General features: G+C 44.0%; 1 long non-coding RNA gene across 1 annotated transcript; it reads right to left on the bottom strand.

Moving 5' to 3' along the window:
- Positions 1 to 3298: 3298 nt before the first annotated feature.
- LOC109280750 (uncharacterized) lies at positions 3299 to 10979 on the bottom strand. Its single transcript, XR_002087161.2, has 2 exons — positions 7230 to 10979; positions 3299 to 5750 (listed from the first exon to the last, which is right to left on the bottom strand). It is a non-coding gene; the product is annotated as an uncharacterized LOC109280750 (long non-coding RNA).
- Between the last annotated feature and the right edge of the window lie 242 nt (positions 10980 to 11221).

The raw sequence follows: 11221 nt of genomic DNA, 5'->3' as shown, positions 1-11221 counted from the left end.
GCATCAGAGCCGGGAAGCAACAAAGGCGCCAGTCACAGGGCTTAAGTGCCTATACACTAACGCTAGGAGCATGGGGAGCAAGCAGGATGAACTAGCACATCTGCTTGCAGAAAACACCTACGACTTAGTAGGGCTAACAAAAACCTGGTGGGATCCTTCCCACGACTGGGTGGTACACATTGAGGGTTATAAGCTGTACAGAAAGGATAGAGTGGGAAAGAGAGGGGGAGGGGTGGCGCTCTATGTCAATGAGCAATATACATCGACCCTTATCAAAACGGAATCAGAGGAGGAGAAAGTAGAAGGATTGTGGGTTAGGCTACATGGAGGTCAAGGAGAAAGGGATTTTTTGGTAGGGGTCTGCTACAGACCCCCACACCAAGGGGAACAACTAGATTTGGGGCTCCTGAGGCAGCTCTCGGAGACCATAAAAACTAGGGAGGCAGTAGTCATGGGGGACCTAAACTACCCAGACATCTGCTGGGAGACACAGACAGCAAAGTCCCGCCATTCACGCAGGTTCCTATCCTGCATACAGGACCTCCATCTGACGCAGGAGATACATGGCCCCACTAGGGGAAATGCCTTACTGGACCTGGTATTGGCAACAGGGGATGACATGGTAGGAGACCTACAGATCGGTGGTCACCTGGGGGACAGTGATCACCAAATAATAGAATTCACCATAAGACGTCGAGTGGGTAAGGTAACTAGTAGGGTGAAAGTGCTAGACTTTAGGAAAGCTGACTTCAATGAACTCAGGCATTTAATCAAGGACGCACTGCAGAGTAAGAGTTTTAAACACTTGGGAGCCCAGGAAGGGTGGCTGTGCCTTAAGGAAATGATCCTTCAGGCACAGAGGGACACAATCCCGATGCGGGGGAAAAGGGGGAAAGGGGCCAAGAGGCTTCCTTGGCTGACCAGAGAAATCCAGAGCAGTCTACGGGCTAAAAGGGGGGCATATAAAAAGTGGAAACGGGGAGAGATTACTAAAGAGGAGTATACCTCCTCTGCTCGCGCTTGTAGGGAGGCAGTTAGACAGGCCAAAGCTACCACAGAGCTGAGGATGGCATCCCAAGTTAAGGATAACAAAAAATTGTTTTTTAGATATATAGGGAGCAAAAGGAAGCCCCAGGGTGGAATAGGACCTCTACTAAATGGGCATAAGCAATTGGTGATGGACAGGGGGGACAAGGCTGAACTCCTCAATGAGTTCTTTGCCTCAGTGTGCCTAAGCTAGGGGCAAGACAAAGGTCTCACTGGGATTGTAGAGAGGCAGCAGCAGGACACCAGACCACCAAGCGTAGAACCTGAGATGGTGCAGAGGCACTTGGAGGAACTGAATGCGTTTAAGTCAGCAGGCCCAGATGAGCTCCATCCGAGGGTAATGAAGGCACTGACTGACGTCATTGCAGAGCCACTGGTGGGAGTATTTGAACACTTGTGGTGCATGGGCCAGGTCCTGGAGGACTGGAAAAGGGCCAATGTGGTCCCCATTTTCAAGAAGGGGAGGAGGAGGACCCAAGCAATTATAGACCGGTCAGTCTCACCTCCATCCTTGGCAAAGTCTTTGAAAAAATTATCAAGGCTCACATTTGCATGAGCCCGGCAGGAAAAATTATGCTGAGGGGAAACCAGCATGGGTTCATAGCAGGTAGATCATGCCTGACTAATCTAGTCTCTTTTTATGACCAGGTTACAAAACACCTGGACACAGGAGTAGGGGTTGACGTCATTTACTTAGACTTCAGGAAGGCCTTCGATACGGTATCCCACCCCATACTGGTGAACAAGTTAAGAGGCTGTGACTTGGATGACTACATGGTCCGGTGGGTGGTGAATTGGCTAGAGGGTCGTACCCAGAGAGTCACAGTGGATGGGTCAGTATCGACCTGGAAGGGTGTGGGCAGTGGTGTCCCGCAGGGCTCGGTCCTTGGACCGATACACTTCAATGTCTTCATCAGCAACTTGGACGAGGGAGTGCAGTGTACTCTGTCCAAGTTTGCAGATGACACAAAACTGTGGGGAGAAGTGGACATGCCGGAGGGCAGGGAACAACTACAAGCAGACCTGGACAGGTTGGACAAATGGGCGGAAAACAACAGAATGCAATTCAACAAGGAGAAATGCAAAGTGCTGCACCTAGGGAGGAAAAATGTCCAGCATACCTACTGCCTAGGAAATGACCTGCTTGGAGGCACAGAAGCGGAAAGGGATCTTGGAGTCCTAGTGGACTCCAAGATGAACATGAGTCGTCAGTGTGATGAAGTCATTAGAAAAGCTAATGGCACTTTATCATGCATCAGCAGATGCATGACGAACAGATCCAAGGAGGTGATACTTCCCCTCTATCGGGCGCTGGTCAGACCGCAGTTGGCATACTGCGTGCAATTTTGGGAGCCGCACTTCAAGAGGGATTTGGATAACCTGGAGAGGGTCCAGAGAAGGGCCACTTGTATGGTTAAGGGCTTGCAGGCCAAGCCCTATGAGGAGAGACTAGGGCACCTGGACCTCTTCAGCCTCTGCAAGAGAAGGTTGAGAGGTGACCTTGTGGCTGCCTATAAGTTCATCACGGGGGCACAGAAGGGAATTGGTGAGGCTTTACTCACCAAGGCGCCCCTGGGGGTTACAAGAAATAATGGCCATAAGCTAGCAGACAGCAGATTTAGATTGGACATTGTTACCAAATTTGCCCATTACTTTGGGGTGTGCTCATTTATTAGGGATAGTTTCTAGGGTCTTGGTGATTCTGTCAATGTGCTGCTGGTGTTACTATATGGAGCTGTATTTCTCCCTTCTGCAAGCCCTCACCCCCAGTGGAGCTATCTTGCAGGACTCAATCTCAATGGGACTGGGTTCCTCCAGTCACCAAATCAGTCATGCACACAAACACACACACATTAACATGACACGCCTGACCTGGCCGGGCTGATCAGCATGGACAGGCTGACACCCTCATATGCCAAGAATCAGTTCATAAGAGCAACAATAAACTGCAGTCAAACACAAGCACACAGGTAAACAGAATCCCTCTGAATCCAGCTGGGTGTCCAGCTGACACCCTCATGGGCCAGCATTCAGTTCATAAGGGCACGTCTGAGTCAAACTGGGTCAATCAGCCTGTACAAGCTGATCCCCTTATGTGTTTCAAACTCAGCACGTCCCAATCTTTGGCCTCTTGATGAGCAGACCCCACAATAATTTGGGCTTCACAGGGATCTTTAGCATAGGTAAAAGAAGTGTTGCTGCAGAGCACAGGAGGAAAAAGAAGCAGAGAAGGAAAAATATACCCAATTACTTCCAGTTTGCCTATAAAAGTTATTTATTGCTAAGCATATGAAATGTATAATAGTACTAGTAGTAATAGACATGCAAAAGAAAAACAAACACAAACAATGACAATACTACCCTGGTTTCACTAAGTATTTGGGGAAACTTAGCTCAAGCTTAACTGATACAGGTCAGGTTCAGAAGTTTATGCCTAGAAAGAAGAGAGAACGCTGGGAATCTCACCTAGTCCATGGTACCCAGGCTGCAAAGCTGACAGGCACAGTCCGTAGCACAATCCTTGAAAAGAGAGACGATCTGTTCTTCCAGCGTCCCAAGAACGACAGGGGATGGTGTCAGCACAGGAGTTTTCTTCTTCTTCTTTCTTTCTCCTTTTCTTTCTCCCTGCTTCTTCTTCTTCTTTCTTCTCTTTCTTCTTTTTTTTTTTATGCACACACACTTACAGATTTTTATACCCTCAGTTCAGCTGCTTTGAAGCACCCTCAGTAGTGTAAATCATTGTCTTTTCTATTGACAAGGGGTTATCTGGTTTGGACCATCTCAGGAAACTGATTGATAATCAGGAAACACTTAACATTAGGGAGTAACCCAAATACTTGGGAGCCAGCTTGAGATTCCTATGGATGGCAGATATCCTGATGGGATATCTCATGGTTTCTTCAGGAACAATAGATAGCTTGCAGTATCAGGATTTTGGATTTTTACTTGTTGTGCACAAGCCTCAGCTTAGCATGACTTTTCCAGATTTTACTATAGTCTTTTAACGGACTTAAAGCAATTATTGGGGTGCTCATAACCTTTTGTGGAGAGGACTCCCACCAGTCGTCTCAGGAAAGATACGACAACACCTGGGATTAGGGCTCCAGCAGGCTGGATGCTGTGATGAACCCTTAACCATTGTTCAAATGTTGCCCATACCCCCTCGGACTCGGTCTCTTGCCTCAGCATTCCCTAACCCAGCAACCGAGTTTTAGTCAATCAAGTTTAAACAGGCCTCCCATAGTGGGACCGGGGAATGTACGGCCCGAGATGCCTATTAAACTTAGAGCTGTGTGTGTGTCTGGGGGGAGAAAAGTCCTTAGCAAATCCAGATTAGAACTGGTCTGATAAATGCTGAGCTGGGTGTGTGTGAACATGGGTTAATTAACATTGGAAGCACAGATTCCCCATCATGCAGCGCTCTCCTGCTTCTCTGGTCCCAGAATTCACTGCAGTCTCTGCTTCAGGCTTTCTGTTTTCCATCTCTCATGTAAATGAATGGTCATCTGGTTCCATCTCGGATGTAAATGAGACCTAGGGCAGTTGTTTCACTCTTATCACCCTTATCTGGAGAGTTTTAGGTGCGTCTCTCACTGCATCTTAATCAGTTTCGTTTATGTAGAGGAAGGGGGGGGGGGAGTCCTTTGTGAGTCAGACAGACTGCATCCTGTGCCAGGGTTGCCCAAGAATACAGAGCTGAGGTGTAACAACATTAGGAAGAACTTTACAGTTAGAGTGGCCAAGGTCTGGAACGGGCTCCCAAGGGAGGTGGTGCTCTCCCCTACCCTGGGGGTCTTCAAGAGGAGGTTAGACAGGCATCTAGCTGGGGTCATCTAAACCCAGCACTCTTTCCTGCCTATGCAGGGGGTCGGACTCGATGATCTATTGAGGTCCCTTCCGACCCTAACTTGTATGAACCTATGAATCTATGAATTAGAATTGCAGCCACCAAAGGGTACCAAAATTCAGGCTGGTTAGGTGGCCTCCATTTTGGAGCTACAGGGGCACATACTATATATATTATCTGACTTGATCAGGTTCTTCTTGTGTGCCACTCTTACAGGTGTAAAACTCAAAACCATTTTGTTTTTGAGTCAGAAAGTTGTAGTTGTATCGCAGTAACCCATTAGAGAATCAGCTCCCGTAAGCTGAATAGCATTTGGTCCACAAAGTAAGTGGACAGGAAATCTGGAAGGGAAAACTGCAGCTGGCAATAGCATGCTGAGCAAGGTTCAAAAGGGTCAGTACAGGTGAGTAGACTCCCAGTGGATTTTCTGTGCAACAGAAATTCATTGCTGGTAGATAAGTACAAGGATTTTAATAGTTATTTAAAACTGTGTCTTTGACAATATAATTACTCAGTATTTCAACTTTAACTGAGTGCATTTTGCAGGATTATATTTTATCATAAAAGGACTGAAGTTTAGGGACAACATTCAATGTTCTCTAATCCTGTCCAGCTGTGAGTAGTAATCCACCCAGCCTGAAGGCTTTTGTTGACTCTTTCCCCAATATGCATACCCACAAACATGCAGAAACAACTGAACGCTTTGGGGCTTTTTGCTGTTTTGATGCCCATCAGATTAGAGGGGTTAGCACAGCCACTGACAATCCCTCATAAGCAGGAAAACAAATTCTGTTTTTCAAGACTCCACTGCAAACATAGTGGAGATACCAGAGACAGATTCCAGGGAAAGCAGCATCTGAAAAATAAATGAGTTACTAATTCTGAGTTACAGGACCAGATTTGTCTATCTGAAGGGCAGTACTTCTTCACTCCTTTATGCTGTTTTTTTTCTCCTAGAGAAGCCTACAAAAAGCAAACAGGCTTTACAAAACTGCATTACAAAATTTGCCTACCCTTCGCCTCCATCAGAGATATCATGTGTTATCTATGCAGTCACCTAGGCTAGGCACAGACATTACACATAAACCAGTTTAAGTGATCAAAAACTAGTTTAAACCTGTAACAGAATAAGATTTTCAGAGCACAAACCAATTTGAAAATGGCTGAAACTGGTTTGAGATAAGCCTGGTTGAATGTAGTATTACACTTAACTGATTTGGGTTGAACTGGTTTATGCAATGTCTGTCCCAGACCCCTTGCTGGTTTAAATTAAACCAGAGTCCCCCAGCATCCCTGTATGCTCTCTGGGCTGGGCAGGGCTCTCTGCTCCACAGCAGAGCTGGCTCCTCCCCTCTGCTCCCTGGCTGCAGCTCCAGCAGAGACTGCAGGTGTCCACCTAGCTTCCCCCATCTCCCCTCCCCACTCCCTGCTAAGCAGGGATTCCCCAGTTCCCTCTGCCTTATACAGACACCTCTCAGCATTAGCTAGCAGACCACATGCTGGCTATGGTCTATGCTGTGGCAGACAGGACAATGGCAGAATCAACACGTAGCTGGTAATGTCCTTCTGTTGTTTTCTTAATGGGGTGATAAACACTGTGTTTTCAGTTCCCTGCTGGACTGGTCAGAAGGCGGAGGGGAGGGGAGGGGGAGGACCTCCCTAATCAAAGCATCTTGCTGGGGCCTAGCTATGCCCCCCTCAGCTCAGCACTGAGGAAGGGAGGGAGGGCTGCTCTAGTGCCCCCCAACTTCTAACATAAGCCACTGCAGGCATGTGCCTGCATTTCTGAGATGTCTGTATGGTTACAAACTGATTCAGCCTAGCCAGGTTAGACTAACCTGCAAAAATTGAATCAATTCAGGCTCAGGCCTTTTAAATGTTTGTCCCTAACCCTGTGGAATGAAAAGTCTAAGCTTCCTCTCACTCTCATTTGACTCCATAATGTGCCACCCTTCAAATATGGCTTGTTTTAATTCTGAACATCCTTCTGTGTTAAAGTAGTTGACATTTCAGTGTTTAATAGTGTGCTAAACAGAGGCCCTTTATCTACATGCTGATCATTAGATTGGGATAATTGAAGGAATACATTACATTATACTAAATAGTGCTTTTGTGAGCAAACCACTGATTAGAACCAGAACTTAAAATTGTTACTATGATCCATGATAAAAGGATAGTTCTTCACGTGGCAAAGAGAGAAGCAACAGCTATTATCTGCTCTGTAATTCCAGAAGGGGGCAATTAACTAAATGCAAGCTGCTATACAGCATGCTAGATTGGGAACTGCTGGTGCTACAATGTAAGAATACCAGGACACAGCACTTAGATTGCTCACCTGTTTGCATTAGTCATCAAAAAGCAAATCTCTTTTTCATCGCCCCAGGCATGGGGGTTCTGATCACATCTGAATCAGTGTGGTGATGTAGAAGGAGGGGAAAAAAGGATTCACGCTCCCTGCATTCCATGACAGTGACTTTCTTGGGAGCTTCTTCCATGCTGCGAAGTAGAGAGTGTGTGGGATTCAGTGGGAGTGCAGGTGATCCTCATCTCCTCCGGCACAGGAACTCAACTGCAGACCCTTGAGCAGACATGAGAGGTTATCATACTGCAGCACAGTATGTAAAAGTTCCTTCACAGTCAAAAGGAGCACCTCTGAGCAACTGCCTCATCCTCTGATCTAATGCTAGAGAGATTTTCCCTTTCATCCATTTTACTAGTGACACCAACACCTTTCTCCCACTTAGGATTCCAGAATTAAAATCACTGTTAAAGAAAAAAGTCAAATTGAGTTAAAATTTCTTTTGATAATCCCAAAAAAGAGAGACTGTGCTAACCATTATTAACATGAAAACATAATCCAAGAGAGGAGCTACAGCAGTATGATAACTGTACAAGACATTTAAAGAAGGGGAAGATGCATGGTGTATTTGCCAGGTTTAGAAAACAGAACCAAGCACATCTCAAGCACAAAGTCTTAACTTCTACAAGTTACGATAGGGGCCGACCATCTAAGAAAATCTGACACGAATCCTGAGAAAGAAATCAGTCTAAAACCTCCTAAACATTTGGGGCCACATCCAAAGCCCAAAATCCATGGAAATCTTTCCAGTTCCATCAATGGGAGTTAGATAATGTCCTCAACTATGAAGTGACTCAAGGATCTTTTTTTTTTTCTGAGCTGCCATATGAACATTGACCTAGAATCACTTCACCTGCTTGTGGTGCAATGCAATGACTCGCTCACTGGGGATTAAAGCAAGCAGGAATGGTAGATGCTAAAAAAACAAGGTACCCCTACAAGTCAAAATAGCAGAATGTTTTAGCAGTGCTGCTTGTCAATGCTCAGAGTAAGGGAATGCAGTCTCAGGATTAAAGGGCTTGAATTGTTGACTTTTCCAGCAGCTCCCCCTCTGATGTAAGTATACCCTTGGGAGCCAAACTATACTGCATGTTCCATCAAGTTGCCTGTTATAAATAGAGGGATCATAACAGCACTCGGTGTTCAGACCAAGGTGTCAAAGCCATACATCAAAAGTAGACATAAAAAACCCATAAAACAGTGTGTTTTTTTTTCACCCCACCATGTTGTTCCTTCTGCAGACTCTCTTGGCTCAACATCTGATGGCATGCTTTTATAATCTGGACAGAGTCCAGGCCTCAACAGAAATTCCAGCCTGTTTCCAGAGGGAGGGGAGAGGAAAGGCACGATGGCTTTTTCAGTCATTTCTTCTTACGCTGTTCTAAATATAGGGGCCTGCCCCCAGAGTGCAGAAAAAAGGATACAAATATTTTCATTAACTTTGCCATGAATTTAATAGTTTTATGTACTTCTGCCCATGCACACTGTAAAAGACAGTCATCAAGAAGAGAGAGAGAGAGAGAGTAACCAAGGTGAGGACTGAACTACTCCTGCAAACACACAAATCAGCAAAAGATTCTCTTAACACTACCTTTATATTGATTACAGATATGAGAACTAGTCCAGCATTTGGACTAAGCTAAATTTAGCTTTTTGTTTGTCACATAACATGTTGACAACCACAAAGATGATTTTTCCCCATTGTTTAGAGTTACTGCTATGGGTACATATCCTGAAGTCCTCACTTGGAGCTGGATTCTATAGTCTCCAAATTCATTGCATGTCATTATGTATACTAAAAGTGAGCTTCAAGTCACCAAAGACCTGTACTGAAGAATTCCCTCTCTGTGGGCAGAGCTGCTTAGAGCTCAACAAAATCTGAGTAGTAAGCTTCTCCAAAGCTGAGGTTTCAGCCATCCTGAAACTATTCAGCAAGTTCATTTGAAGGCTGGTGAATAATTTCAGGTGGGAAAAAATGTATTTGTCTAAATTCACAACATGGTAGTACATCTAGGAAGTGTTCCCTCTTAGTGAACATTTCAGTTATTAGGGCATTGAGCTAAAATGAGGAAGGCGTAAGTTCAATTCCATCTGTATAGATAAACGTTATCATTTAGAAACACTTCTTAATTCAGAAGAGCTGGGAATTGGGAGAAGGTCCCTCAGTTAGGGTGTAGCCAGTTAAGAGAGACTAAAGGATTTCAGAGGCTTGTCTACTGTTCCACAATAAAGCTTGTTTAGGTCTTCTCATTCATGCCTCTTCTCATCCTCTGCCTAAAGTGTTTTAGAGGACACATGATTTTTCAAAGCTTAAACTAAGAGGAGCTAGAAAAAAATAGAGACTTGTTACAAATGGCTCATGAACATTTGACAAATGATAATCTGTCTGTGGGGCTCACAGTTAAGACTCCCTCGCACCAGCCAGTTGGAAAGCACTATTATGTTATTCCAAGGCTCATATTTCATGATGCCAAACAGTTAGAACTCAGACCTCTATAAGATTATTTAGCTCTGAGTGATTTCTGAATAACACATGGCACCAGGACTAAAACAAATTGAGAACATACCCTGGATAGGAGAAAGAATCAGTAAAAAGACAACTCTACCCTCACCCTCTCCCCACACCAAAGTGCAGAGAACAATTGGAAAAGGTTGAGAGTGTTGTTCTATATTTGCAAGCAATAGGTACCATCAAACAGAAAGACAATACCTTTAGTTCTGACAATAATGAGTGCTGAAACACTTCTGTATAATAGCTTTCAGTTAGCTCAGGAGCCTAACTATAAAGCTGTATTAAAGAAGCTAGAGGAGTATATATTCCTCTATGCAAAGAGATCTGTTGAAAATGAACAGTAGAAAAATGTGAAAACATTCAAGAGTTTATGACTGAACTAAGACTTAAAACAATATTTTGTAATCTTTTGGGGTCTTCTAGAAAAACCAGAATTAACCCTTGACACACCAATTTGAAACTACTATGCAAAGAAAGTCACCCAGTTCAGTTGAAGCTTACAGAGAGGGAACAGGGATCAAACACTGTGGACATTATACAAGAGGAAAGGATCTTTGTGGGTGATATTTTTTACTGGACCAACTGCATGGCTTGGATAAAGTTAGACAAACTTTTGAATGAAAAGCATTCTCAAGTTACCAAAACTGTAGATATTATAAGAATCCAAAATATAAAAAAATAATACAAATACAAGAAAAGAAACTAGAGATGGGAAGGAATGCAGAGCTTAAGGTAAGAGTTCACAAAAACAGCCTGTGGAGCTGACCGTGCTGTGGTAAATCCATGCAAAACCAAGATAATGCCTAGCATTTATGAAGAAGTAACAAATTGCATTCAATTATATCACTTTGTAAGTGTCTCCAAACAAAGAGATTGGCAAAGAGTGAGGCAGAACCATTAGCTCAGAGGAATTTTTCAAAAGATCGATGGACAATATTGCAACAGAGGATGGTTAGTCAGCAGCAAAGCAAAAGGAAGATTTATTCATTTTAAATAGAATACAGGTGCCTAAGCCAAGGTGTTGTAAACAGCAATATTAGCACTGGAAGGAAAGCTACAGTGGTGGAGGATAAATTGTTGACATTTAAGACTTACAGTGATAATCTTATCCTCATTAAAGGAGTTTGTTGACTAAATAAATGGCTAATTAACCAATTGGAAATGATACAGTGTATAATAGTTCTAGCAGAAAAGTTTCCACTATTAGGATAAAATTAAAAGGTGCACTCACTAGAGGAGCAGGGAGCCAAAACAACTGATGACACTTGTCTGACCATTCAGACTCTTGTCAAAAGACATATTCCAGGAGACCATGAAGTACATTATGGGCATGCCAAATGTGCATTTAAGCACACCTAAATTTAATGTGTATTGAGCAGGTTTAGGCAGGTGTCTTCACGTGCAGGCATTAAAGCATATAAATGCTGTAAGAAAGAGAATGTTCGCCACTGCCTTC

The sequence above is a fragment of the Alligator mississippiensis genome, chromosome 3 (genome assembly GCF_030867095.1).
Source record: "Alligator mississippiensis isolate rAllMis1 chromosome 3, rAllMis1, whole genome shotgun sequence".
Lineage (NCBI taxonomy): Eukaryota > Metazoa > Chordata > Crocodylia > Alligatoridae > Alligator > Alligator mississippiensis.
Note: the sequence above shows the minus strand (reverse complement) of the source record. Positions and strands in the feature narration are given on the sequence as shown.